The sequence below is a fragment of the Jaculus jaculus genome, chromosome 2 (assembly GCF_020740685.1).
Source record: "Jaculus jaculus isolate mJacJac1 chromosome 2, mJacJac1.mat.Y.cur, whole genome shotgun sequence".
Classification (NCBI taxonomy): Eukaryota; Metazoa; Chordata; class Mammalia; order Rodentia; family Dipodidae; genus Jaculus; species Jaculus jaculus.
Window position 1 is genome coordinate 187,256,874 of NC_059103.1, and position 13,640 is coordinate 187,270,513.

The window sequence follows — 13,640 nt, forward strand, 5'->3', positions numbered from 1 at the left end:
TTGTTGCTCGTTAGAATTAGCAGACTTGGAGATTTGTCACTGGCTAGAGTTGTTGGATTGGAGCTGCAGAGGTTGATGTTTGCCCTGTTTAAATCTTTTACTGGTTGAATACTTCTTTGCTATGCCCTCGTGCCAGATTTTGCAATGTAAATGTTTATTCTGTGCCATTATGGGATTTTTGAGGTTACTTTTTGGTATTATGGCTCAGTTAAAAGACCTTGGATTATGGGGATGTATGAACATCATTGGAATTGGTAAAAAACTATGGGGACTATTAAAGTTGGATGAATGTATTGCATTTTACATCATGTATGGTTATCAATTTATAGGGGCCAGGGGCAGAATGTGGTGGTTTGATTCAGGTGTCCCCCATAAACTTAGGTGTTCTGAATGCTAGGTTCCCAGCTGATTGAGATTTGGGAATTAATGCCTCCAAGAGGCAGTATATATTTGGTGGCAGGCTTATGGGTGTTATAGCCAGTTTCCCCATGCCAGTGTTTGGCACATTCTCCTGTTTCTATTATCCACCTTATGTTGGCCAGGGGGTGATGTCTACCCTCTGCTCATGCCATCATTTTCCCCTGCCATCGTGGAGCTTCCCCTCAAGCCTGTAAGCCAAAATAAACCTCTTTTTCTTACAATCTGCTCTTGGTTGGGTGATTTGTACCAGCAATGTGAACCTGACTGCAACAGGGACATACATTTAAACTAACACAGAGGGGCTGGAGAGATGTCTTAGCTGTTAAGGCACTTACCTGCTAAGCTAACAGATCCAGGTTTGATACCCCAGGACCCATGTAAACCAGGTGGCACATGAGTCTGGAGTTTGTTGGTAACAGCTCAAGGCCCTGGTGTGCCCATCCCCTCCTTCCCTCTCTCTCCCCGCCCCTCTCTATATCCATCCATCCATCCATCCATCCATCCATCCATCCATCCATCCATCTATCTATCTATCTATCTGGAATACACTATGTAGTCTCCAGGTGGCCTTGAACTCATAGCTATCCTTCTACCTTCATCTCATAATTTTTGAAGTTTTCCTTCCATTCTATTATTCTCCTGCCTCCTTGCTTAATGATGTTTTTCTTTGGTTAAAGTTAGGGAAAAGAGCAGTATCTTTGATGTTACATAGAACTTGATAAAATCCTAACTCAGTCCTTTTTAATGTGACCTTGAATATGTCTCTGGGGCTGTTTGAGCCCAGGCTCTTTTTAAAATTTTTTATTTTATTTATTTAAGAGAGACAGAGAGAGAGAGAGAGAGAGAGAGAGAGAGAGAAAGAGAAAGAGAGAGAGAGAGAGAGTGAGCAGGAATTAGAGGGAGAATGGGTGCACCAGGGCTTCCAGCCACTGTAAATGAACTCCAGATGCATGGCTTATGTGGGTACTGGGGAATGGAACCGAGGTCCTTTGGCTTTGCAGGCAAATGCCTTAACCGCTAGGCCTTCTCTCCAGCCTGAGCCCAGGCTCTTTCATGTATGCAATACTTCAGACGATTATCCTGACTGGATTAAGATGTTTACAAAGAGCTAACAGTACCTGGTAAACCGTGTGTGTGTGTGCATGTATGTGTGTATATGTATGTATGTGTGTGCACGTAAGTGCATGTGTGTATGTGCATGTATGTGCATATGCATGCACACATGCATTTGTGTGTAGGTTTATTTATGTGTTTGTTTGCATGTGTGTGTGTATGTATATATATGTATGCTGTGTGTATGTATGTGTGTGTGCATGTGAAAATAAGTTTTTGTCTCAAAGGATGCTGGATGTTTGTTGGCTGTATTTGAATAACTGGTTGTGTTAGTTTCTCTAGAGGAACAGAACTGGCAGAACGAATTTGCATTGTAAAGGTATTTGTTAGATCAGCTTACATGATACAGGCTGTGCAGTTCAACAAGGGCTGTCTGTGTGCTTGAGAGCCTGGTAGTGGCTTAGTCCACCAGGCTGTATGCCTCAGCAGTCACAATCTGTTGCTGAAGGCCTCGAGGACTCTGGGAGGGCTGCTGGTCTTCGGTCTTTATTGATAGTCATTTGTTAAAGAAGCTCGATTCTGGTGTCTGCTCAGGAAAGAAGTAACAGGGTAGATGCACTTACCAGCACATGGTAAGCACAAGACAGGCCCAAGGCAGCGCCTCCTGACCTGCTCTTCACTGCCACTGGAAGGGCTGCTCACGCTGTGGGAAGATCTTCCTCGCACAGTTAACCCTTGTTGGAAACATCTAAACTGATCTTCCCAGAAGCCCAAGAGACATGTCTTTTACTTGGTTCCTGATATGGGCAAGTTGGCAGCAGACATTAACAATTACACTGTTACAAAGGACAGGAGGAGAAGGACATTATTTTTCATGAGATTGTGGTTTTTATTTGCCCTAATAGCCCAACCACTGATACTAGGCCATTAGGTGGCACAGTAAATAAAACTAAGATAAAGAAGTTGAGTGATGACATAAATAAACCAGTAGAAAATTTCAAAACTTTTATGTAATGAATCACAAACCACAGCCCTGAAGAAACAATGCATTCAACAAATATTTCATGAAATGTTGAAAAAGTAAAAAGAGCTTAAGTACAAATGTGATATTGGGAAAGTCTTTATACCCCAAAAGATGGCTGGGTTAAGTTTTGAAACCTTGGAGTAGAAATATGAGCCAGCTGAATGTGTCTCTGAGTTTTTACTAGTATATGGATCTCTGAACACTCTCAACACAGTCCATTTCTTTTTTTATATTATTATTACTTATGTACATACTCAGTGCATAAACTGCCAGGTTGGTAGCATCGTTAGCCTCCTCCCTGTCTTCCCCTCTTTGAAGCATCCCTTCTTGTTGGGGACTGTAGGTCATGCGCTGTGGTGGTTGCCATCAGTTATGGGGAAGAGGCAATGTCTCTGTGCATAATGTCCCAACTTGTGGCACTAACAATCTTTCTGCCCCCTCTTCTGTAAATTTCTCTGAGCCATGTTTGGTTCATTTTAGGTCTACTTCAGTGATGAGGTGTTGGGAGCCTCTGTGTCTCTGGATATCTGATTTGGCAGGAGTTGAGTGTTCTCTGTGTCTATCTCCTTCACCCTTGTGCTGGTATTAGGTTCACCAAGAAAGCAGCACTCTTTACTCATTTCCACAATTACTCTATGGTTTCAGCTGGGGCCTTGGTGAGGTGTGATGGGCTGATTCTCTCCTCAGGTTCTGTGTTCATCTGAAAAAGAGAAACAAATTCTCCAATGGAGAGTGAAGTCAGCACCAGATAAGTGGGATAACCATTATTATTTTAGAGAAAATGTCATAGGTGCAGGTCCTCTTGTAGCTTATGATTGGTGGGAGCTTGATATTGGAGAGCAGGCTCATTTTTTGGATATGGTTCTGACTTGTTGCCGAGTTCTACCTATGGGTTCCATTCCACTGAGCAGATTCATTAGCTAAATCAAGAGCAGTTGGCTACCCACCAGGGATGTCAACACAGTCCATTTCTCATTTTAACATTTTTTCTTTTATTTTTATTTATTTATTTATTTGAGAGAGAGAGAGAGAGAGAGAGAGAGAGAGAGATATTAAGAGAGAGAAAGAGAGGAGATACAAGGTTTCCCAAAACAATGACAGACTTCTGTCAGAGTAATTGATGACCCACCAAAGGCCAGTGGTAAGACCCTATTGCTGAAGACTCCATACGCAGCTGACACGTAAAATGGAATGACATGGCTGGAAGCCAGGAGAGAGTCAGTCCCCAGACAGTCAGCGTGTCTAGTGCCAGAAGGCGCTACATAGGCGACTGGGGGAAGTGACCAAGATCTGTCCAAGCAACACATTGTTTAACCTAAGTAGCAACAATTAACCGGATGTGATACCCACACAAGTGCAATAGTGGTACACAGCCATGGTGAGGAATCAATTGCTCTTGATTTGGCTAACTGATCCACTCAGTGGTACTAGACCCTTAGCTGGAGCTGGGAAACAAGTCAGAACCATACCCAAACACAAGCCCACTCTACAATATCAAGCTACCATCAATCACGGGGTATAAGAGGGCCTACACCTATCAAACTGTCTATCAAAAAAGTAAGTGTTATCTCAATTTTCTGGGTGCTAACTTACTCTCCGTTGGAGAATCTGCTTCTCTTTTCCAGATAGATGCAGATCCTAAGAAGAGAGCTGCCCCAACATACCTCAGAAGGGGCCCAACTGAAACTAAGGACAACTGGCGAAATAAGCAAGGGTGATGTTTTCCTGTGAACTGGATACCAGCACAAAGGGGAAGGAGATCAATGCAGAGAAAAATCAACTCCTACCAAATCAGAGAGCCAGAGCCTCAGAGGCCCCCAACACCTCAGCACTGAAGCAGACCAAAAATGAACCCAACATGGCTCAGGGAAATCTTGCGGAAGAGGGGGCGGAAAGAATGTCAGAGTTACATGTTGGGTCATGATTTTCAGAGACATTTATCATACTAATAACTGGGGGCTAACTCCACAATGCACGACCCATTTTCAATAATAAGGAGGGTCTAATGGGAGGGGGTAGATCACAGATGAGCCTAAATAATGGTACCAAACTGCCTGTATTTACTGAAAAGAAAACTAATAAATTAAATTAAAAAAAAAAAAAGAGGAGATAAACAGCATGGGTGGACTAGGGCCTCCAGTCACTGCAAACGAACTCCAACTACATGTGCCACCTTTTGCATCTGGATCTATGTGGGTACTGGGGAATTAAACCTGGGTCTTCAGGTTTTGCAGGCTAATGTTTTTACTACTAAACCATCTCTCTAGCCCCCATTTAACTCATTAATAATGTAGGAAGACTGCTTTCAGGTAGAGACTTCTTTTCCTTTATATAGGAAAACAGTTCTTCCAAATTCTAAGAGGTTGGAGTGTGGCTCAGTGGTAGAGCCGTTGCCTAACACATGGGAGACCCTTGTTTTTTCCTCAGCACTAGATATAAAAACAAAGAAAAAAATATTACAAAATCTAACCAATCTTAAGTATATTTACCTTAGCCGAAATCAACAGATATAAGGGTTATATAGGATATACAAGTGGCAAATACATTGTATATCCACATGCCTACATGGAGAAGAATACCAATGATGAGTCTATACATAATAAAGAACAGACCCAAGGAACAGATAAAGGTCATTAAATGACTGATGTCTTTGTTAGAGGCAACAGTAAGTCATTTCAAGGAGATGCTAAGTCTGAAGTCATGACAAGTTTTCATTTAGTTTTACTAACATACTGCTTTCCACTGAGAAATTAATTTAGGTAGTGTTTTATCTCAGATATTCTATTGGAGAAGACATCAATGTTGGAGTAAAAGTGCATTGATTTATGGAGATCTCACAGAGCAAGGCCAAGTGCAGGCAAAGCTGTATTTCCAGTGTTCCTTACGTGGAGGTGGCGTCTCTTGCCTCCGTGCTGGGCTCATGCGTGCTTGTAGTCAGCTTTGCATTGCTGGACAAGCACTTGACCAAAGCAGCTTTTTTTTTTTAAAAATTATTTATTTATTTATTTGAGAGTGACAGACACAGAGAGAAAGACAGATAGAGGGAGAGAGAGAGAATGGGTGCACCAGGGCTTCCCGCCTCTGCAAACGAACTCCAGACGCGTGCGCCCCCTTGTGCATCTGGCTAACGTGGGACCTGGGGAACCGAGCCTCGAACTGGGGTCCTTAGGCTTCACAGGCAAGCGCTTAACAGCTAAGCCATCTCTCCAGCCCCAAAGCAGCTTTTTTTTTTTTTTTATAAATTCCAGGAGAACACCACCAATGGTAGAAGAAGCTGGCTCACTGCCATAGATCCAACCAGAGAAACATCATTAAATAGCCAACAAACACCCACACCAGCAAGTATGAACTGCCAGATTTCCAAACATCTCTCCACACACCTTAGGGCTGAACTCAAGATCTTTCCTCAAACACACCTTACGGCTGGACCCCAAGATCTACTCTCAGTGACATGCCCCCCTATATCAGGGATCTGTCTGCCAGGGGCTCAGTTTTCATAGAACACCTGCGTCTGTGGGGCCATACATTCAAGCTAGCACAGTCTTATAAGGTGGGTTGCATTGCCCTGTCAGAATTATTCATTCTTTTTTCCAGTAATTCACAGGTAATGCCAATCCAATGTTTTATTTATCTTAAATTATTTTTAACCTTTCTATTGATGGAAGGATGATTAAAGTGCCTACTTTCATAATTTATTCTAGAAATGATATTAGTTGTACATGTTAATGGGATAGAGTGTGCTAACTTAATACATGTATATGATGTGTAATGATGAAACAATGGTATCATTATGGACATCTTCTTAAATATCTTTTAAAATAATTTTGATGAAGAGATGAAATTGTTTCCATTTCCTTATCATTATGTTATGTATGTTATATTTGATACCCAGGCCCTTGCAACTGACCCAGGTAATTCACCATCCTTATGTTTTTAACTTTTATTTATTTATTTATTTTAGTTTTTCAAGCTAGGCCCTCATTCTAGCCCAGGCTGACCTGGAAATGACTATGTACTTGAACTCATGGTGATCCACCTACCTTTGCCTCCCAAATACTGGGATTAAAGGCATGTACCACCATGCCTGGCTCACCAATTTTATTTTGATAACCTGTCCACTTTTCAGTTTTGAAATTTTATTACTTCTAATTCATAGGTGATTTCTTGCTCCTCCTTCTTGAAAGAGAGTAGTTTCAGGGGCTGGAGAGATGGCTTAGCTGTTAAGGCTAAAGACCCCAATTTAACTTCCAAGTACCCACATAAGCCAGATGCATAAGGTGGCACATGCATCTGGAGTTCATTTGCAGTGGCTGAAGGCCCTGGGATGCTCATTCTTTCACTATCTCTCAAATAAGTAAATAAATAAATGAAATACCAAAAAAAAAAAAAAAAAAGAGTCAGTGTCAGAGCCAAACTTCCAAGGTTAGAACTTTTCAAGCGAACTTCCAGAAAAAAGTCAACTACAGAGATATTAAAAAATAATTTTGACTTGCTTTGAAAATTTGAATGAAAGCTTTTGAATTAACCAGCATGTAATCTTGGCACCCCTATAGTATCCAGGCTTCCAGGAGTGGATCGATAGCTCACTGTGATGGCTAATGAAGCCGTGTTTATCAGCAAAGATAAATGGCTAATGTAATGGAAAGATAATTATAAACAAGTAAAATATTGGAATTGAACAGAAAGAAAACAATTTTAAGTCACAGGTTTTCTTCTGTACAAAGCTTTCTTGTTTGCTTGGAATCATCCAACTCTGTGAACAAATTCAAAATAATCAAGCCCAATGTCAGAGTATTTGACATTGAAGAAAAATTCAGTCTTTAACCAGTCACTTGGAAACCAATTATTAGACCAGACAAAGGGATGATTTTCCAACCACTGAGGTAAGATTTTAATTGTGGAAGTTGTTCATGTTTTGCAATGTTTGCCTGTTTTTAAACTGAAGAGCATGCAGCTCATTTTTAAACTTGATCCATATATAGCTTTTAGTAAGGGAAAAATGAATATTTTCAGAACATAGGAAATTCCTTGCTGGTCATAGCCCCAATAGCCTAAAATTTCAGTAGAATCAGTGAAGAAGCGATCCTGAATGGTTCATTAGTTTGTCTGAGGACATGTGTCTATTCTCCAGTAAATTCCTGATGGTTTCCTATGTTTTCAGATGTTAAGCAAATCAGAGCTATATACTATTATAATGGGAATTTCTTATTTTATTTTAAAACCATCAAGAAAATAACTTTAATTCATTGTCTTAAGTTTATTATAAAGCAGGCAGGTCCCTACTTCTCAATTATGGTCACCTTGATCAGTTTATGTTACCGCCCATGTTTCTCTTTGTGGAAATATCACATTTCCAAATTCCTTAGCTCTTTTTTTTTGTTAACAAGAAATTATTTATTAATATGCAAGGAGGGCTGGAGAGATGGCTTAGCGGTTAAGTGCTTGCCTGTGAAGCCGAAGGACCCTGGTTCGAGGCTCGGTTCCCCAGGTCCCACGTTAGCCAGATGCACAAGGGGGCGCATGCGTCTGGAGTTCGTTTGCAGAGGCTGGAAGCCCTGGCGCGCCCATTCTCTCTCTCCCTCTATCTGTCTTTCTCTCTGTGTCTGTCGCTCTCAAATAAATAAATAAAAAAATTTTTAAAAAAAGGTGTGTGCCAATATGCCCAGCTATTTTAATATGCAAGGAGAAGGGGGTGAGGGAATGGGTGCAGCAGGCCCACTTGCACCTGCAAACAAACTCCAGATACATGTACCACTCTGTGCATCTGTCTTCATGTGGCTACTGGGGAATTGAACCCAGGTTATCAGGTTTTGTAAGCAAGCACTTTTAATGGCTGAGCCATCACTTAAGCCCTTTTACTTACCTCTTTTTTTTTTAAGTGTAGCCAAGTCTTGCTCAGTCTCTGAACTCAGTCATTTTGATCCACCTTCCCCTATGTCGTAGCTAAAGGACTAAACTACCTAGCTATAATTAAACTCAACAAATTTTAGAGAACAATCTTTAATCGATGCCAAAAATAGTTTCTATTTTTCTAAATTTAAATTCACTTGAAGATAGAGGTCAAAGCAGGCTTAATTTTGCTGAGCAATTCATATTAGAATGTAAATCTTCAAAAGTTATGTGACTTGCAGGGTGAACATAACTGTAATATACTTGAAATGCTACTAAGTCAAAAATTACCAATATCAAAAAACTTGAGTCCTCTCTTCTCCCATGACTGTGTCCAAGAATCACTGGGAATAGCATCACAAAGATGTGTATTTTCGTACTTGGGAACACTGCATGGAAAATTCTGAGGAGATGCAATCTAATGAAGACTCTATAGAGAACTAGAAGTCATAGATTTTGTTTTCTCCTCAAACCTGAACGACTAGCTCTTTTCTTGGGTGATAAGGATTTTGAGGCTCAACCCAAATGTCCTATAAGAGATAGCTAAGTGATGTATGTAGTTTTCCCAGATAGCAAATAGAATCCATAAATTGTCTCATCAAGAATATTGGTCTGCACCTATGAATGTTATGTGTTTGATATTATATTAATAAATGTATAATAAACACCCTGGGGCCATTTTACCCTATCAAATCCATATGAGGAAACAAGTCCCATAAGTCCAGTTTAAATGCAAGGAAACTGATGTGTAGAGAGAAGCAGTTGTCACCCAGGGTGTCTCCATTCCTGAGCTTATGAGCTTTCATGCTGCTGCGTTATATGGCTTTATGGTTTTTAGCAAGTGTAGTTAGGGACTTGAACCAACAGCTATGCTGACATCTTGATGGTGTCTAAATGATGTCCCCAGCAGTAAGTCACACATTCCTTCAGGTGCTTTACGCTGATGCTAAGGCAATGTCAGCCAGTGTGACACCCTGAAGCACTCTCCCCAGTAAGAATGGGCTGTTCTGCAGGGAGATTGTCTGTGCTCCCAGACTAGCTATCTTTCTTGCTGGTAATAAGACAGGGGCTTCCCTTGCAGAGTCGCTTCCTCATCCTCTCCTTCACAGAGTCTATTATTTCTGGCTACATTTACAGATTCCTTCAGCATGTCCTGCAAATCTGTACTCCTGAGCCCTCCGTCATAAGACCTCTTTTCATGGACATAGCCCTCCCCAGGTTCCATGACCTAACCGAGGATCTCTTTTTCAAGCCGCATTTCCCCCACTTAAGCCTCTCCATCCACTGTTCTTAGCACTTGCTATGATGTCTGCTTGACATCTGTCTACCAGATCAGGGCTTCTCTGACAACAGAGACCGTGCTACATAGTCGGTACACGTTGGTAGGGCCCTGGCAGGAAGTTTCTACATTATATTTGGCCAAATGAATAGGAAGTTTGATATAAAGGAATACATTGTAGATATGATGAAATGATCGTCCTTTTGTTTTTACCTTCTGAAATCCAGTTGTACTAGCTAATGGTGTTAGAGGGGAAGATACTAGTCTTTTCCCTAGAGGATCCAGAGAGGATTGGAGCCTTGCTATCATCCTGAGATTTTTGTTATTTGGTTTTGAGGCAGGGTCTCGCTCTAGCTCAGGCTGACCTGGAATTCACTGTGGAGTCTCAGGGTGGCCTTGAACTCTCGGTGATCCTCCTACCTCTGCCTCCTCAGTGCTGGGATTAAAGGTGTGCGCCACCACGCCCAGTCATCTTGAGTTTTGCCTAGTGCCACTGTGTGGGACTTCTGCCTTATAGAAATATAATACATTTGTAATTATCTAAGATAAAAACAGGTAACAAAATGCCATTTCTGCAAAGAATACTGGAGATCTTCTAGTGCTATTGTGATGAAAATGGGGCCAAGGACAGTGATGTGACTTAGCTGTCCTCAATGCTCCTGAAGCAGTGTTTACTTCTAGAAACAAAGATCTCAGAAGGGAACAAGTAGTGAGTGGGGCCATTGTCCTCATTTTATGAGAGAAGAAAAAGATTCAGGAGAACAAAGTAATTTGACTAACATCTCATGCAGTACTGTGGATTTTGTTAAGTATTATAGATATAAAAATCATACATGTATGTGCACTTTGGTGAGAAATTCACATCCCAGAGAACAGAAGGCCTGATGGGCACAATTAGCTGCCAGTTTGTCCTGCTCCATTTTTTCAGTTACAACTTAAAGCTGTACGAAGTACCATTAATATGCATTGAGATTTAACAATTACTGATATGATACTTATGAAGAAGTTACTTGTGCTTTCTCCCTCTCCCGGCGAGCTCGCCAGCAGATCCAGCACCATGGGCCGCGAGATGCGTGGGCAGAGGGAGGGCGCTCGCGTGAAGCGCCGCAAGGGCGCCGTGGACTTCGCCCAGCGGCAGGGCTGCATCAAAGCCTTTGGAAGGACATCATTCACCACCCGGGCCAGAAGCGGACAGAGCTGTTCATCGCTGCGGAGGGCATCCACACGGGGCAGTTCGTGCACTGTGGCAAGAAAGCCCAGCTCACTATCGGCAGTGTTCTTCCTGCGGGCACCACGCCGGAAGGCACTCTTGTGTGTTGTCTGGAGGAGAAGTCTGGGGACAGGGGCAAGCTGGCCTGAGCTACGCCACAGTCATCTCCCACAACCCCGAGACCGAGCAGACCCGAGTAAAACTTGCCTTCGGGTTCCAAGAGGGTTACTTCTTCTGCCAACAGAGCTGTAGTCGGTGTGGTGGCTGGAGGGGGCCGAATTGGCAAACCCATCTTAAAGGCCCGCAGAGCCTCCCACAAGTACAAGGCAGAGAGGAACTGCTGGCCACGAGTAAGGGGTGTGCCCGTGACTCCTGTGGCGCGTCCCTGCGGAGGTGGTGACCACCCACATATCGGGAAGCCCTCTACCATCCGCGGAGAGGCCCCTGCGGGACGAAAAGTTGGTCTCGTTGCTGCCCGCCGCACTGGGCGACTACGTGGAACCAAGACTGTGCAGGAGAAAGAGAACTAGGGCTGAGGGTCGCAATAAAGTTTGTCTTTTGGCTAAAAAAAAAAAACAAAAAGAAGTTACTTGCATCTGCCTTACTTTCTGTCTATGGGAAAGCTGAGGCTTAGAGAAGTTGACATAAGTAATATAATATATCTTAATGATCTTGGAGCTGGGATTTGGATCCAGACTGTCTACCTTTCCTTTTGTTTTGCTTTTTTGTTTCGTTTTCAGGGTAATATCTCACTCTAGCCCACTCTGCAGTTCCAGGCTGGCCTTGAATTTACAGCCATCCTCCTACCTCTGTCTCTCAAGTGCTGGGATTAAAGATGTGCACCACCACTCCGAACTCTTTTTGTAATAATAAAAAATTATTTATTTATTTAGAAAGAGAAAGAGGGGGGGGGGGAATATGAATATGGGTGTTCCATCCAAGGCCTCCTGCCCCTCACTGTACAGGAACTCCAGATATATTTGCCTCTTTGTGCTTCTGGGGAATCAAACCTGGGCCATCAGGGTTTGCAAACAAGTGCCTTTAACCACTTAGTAATCTCTCCTGCCCCAGGCTGTCTGCCTTTCTATTATATGCTTTTGCCTTTTTCACCAAGCTGCCTATATGTTGTTAGGTGAGTTTTACCAGGGGGTAATCATGACTTAGTATGACTAAGTAACACAGTCAAGTTCCTATCATAGCCTGGGTTTCTCTTCTTGGGCTCCAAGACCTTGGTGCTTTCTATTAAAATTCTCTATCTGAGAGTGAAACTATGTGTTAAAAAGCTAGATCTCTACAATTTTCCTATTCTTTAAAAAAATTTTTTTAATTAGTTTTCTATTCAGCAAATACTGGCAGTTTGGTACCATTATTAGGCTCATCCGTGACCTACCCCCCCCCCCAATGGCCCCTGCCTTGCTGATGTATATGGGTCGTGCATTGTGGAGTTAGCCCACAGTTATTGGTACTATAAATGTCTCTGCATATCATGACCCAACATGTGGCTCTGACATACTTTCCGCCCCCTCTTCTGCAAAATTTCCCTGAGCTATGTTGGGTTCATTTTTGGTCTGCTTCAGTGATGAGGTGTTGGGGGCCTCTGAGGCTCTGGCCCTCTGATTTGGTAGGAGTTGATTTTTCTCTGTGTTGGTCTTCTTCCCCCTTGTGCTGGTATCTGGTTCATCAGGAAAACAGCACCTTTGCTTGTTTTGTCAATTTTCCTTAGTTTCCTTATTGAGGTATGATGGGGTGGCTCTCTCCTTAGGATCTGCATCTATCTGAAAAAGAGAAGCAGAATCTCCAGCAGAGAGTAAGTTATCACTAGGACAAATGAGATAACCCTTACTTTTTTGATAGAGAATTTAAAACGTGTAGGCCCTCTTGTACCCCATGATTGATAGTAGCTTGATAATGGAGAGCGGGCTTATGTTTGGATATGGTTCTGTCTTGTTTCCCAGCTCCAGCTATGGGTCCCACACCACTGAGGGGATCAGTTAGCCAAATCAAGAGCAGTTGGTTCCCCACCATGGCTGTGTGCCACTATTGCACTTGTGTGGGCATCACAACCGGTTATTTGTTGCTAAGTAGGTTAGACCATGAGTTGCTTGGACAGATATTGGTCATTTCCCCCAGTCGCCCATGTAGCACCTTGTGGCACTAGACACATTGACTGTCTGAAGACTGACTCCCTCCTGGCCTCCAGCCATGCCGTTCCATTTTACGTGTTTATCCTATTCTTAATTGAAGCTAGAGGGAAAGCAAAAGGTGAGAGAGAGAGAGAGGGAATATGAGGGAGTGAGGATAGTTAAAATTTCTAGCACATCAAACTTCTTTCATTTCAGGAAGATAAGCTTGGCTGGCATAAATTTTTTATTGCATATTTTCTTGGCATCATAAGAATTAAGATGTTTTTAAATTCTCTTTTCTTAAATAATATGGCAAGAATTTGGCAAAGAGAGATGTTTTTAGCTGTCTTTTAACTGAAGTACTGTGGTTTCCTTGGAAGGCTGTTGTACACAGTGTTTTGCTCATCCCTGTAGCCCTGAGCAGGAGATCTATAACCTGAAGCTATGTTCTATCTCTCCATAATAACTTGGCTTCTGTAAATATTGACTCATTTCCCCCATGACTAGCTTTCCTTGCTTGAGATCAGAAATTCTACATTAACTGTGCAACCCTAGGCATTCTTGGAAGGCACCTACGCTCATCATCATATCACCAACACCACACCATTCCCTAGGCATCCTTGGATGACACTGCAAATGGAG

General features: G+C 42.4%; 1 pseudogene; it reads left to right on the plus strand.

Moving 5' to 3' along the window:
- Positions 1–10,653: 10,653 nt before the first annotated feature.
- Positions 10,654–11,409, plus strand: LOC101601143 (annotated as a pseudogene).
- Positions 11,410–13,640: the final 2,231 nt, after the last annotated feature.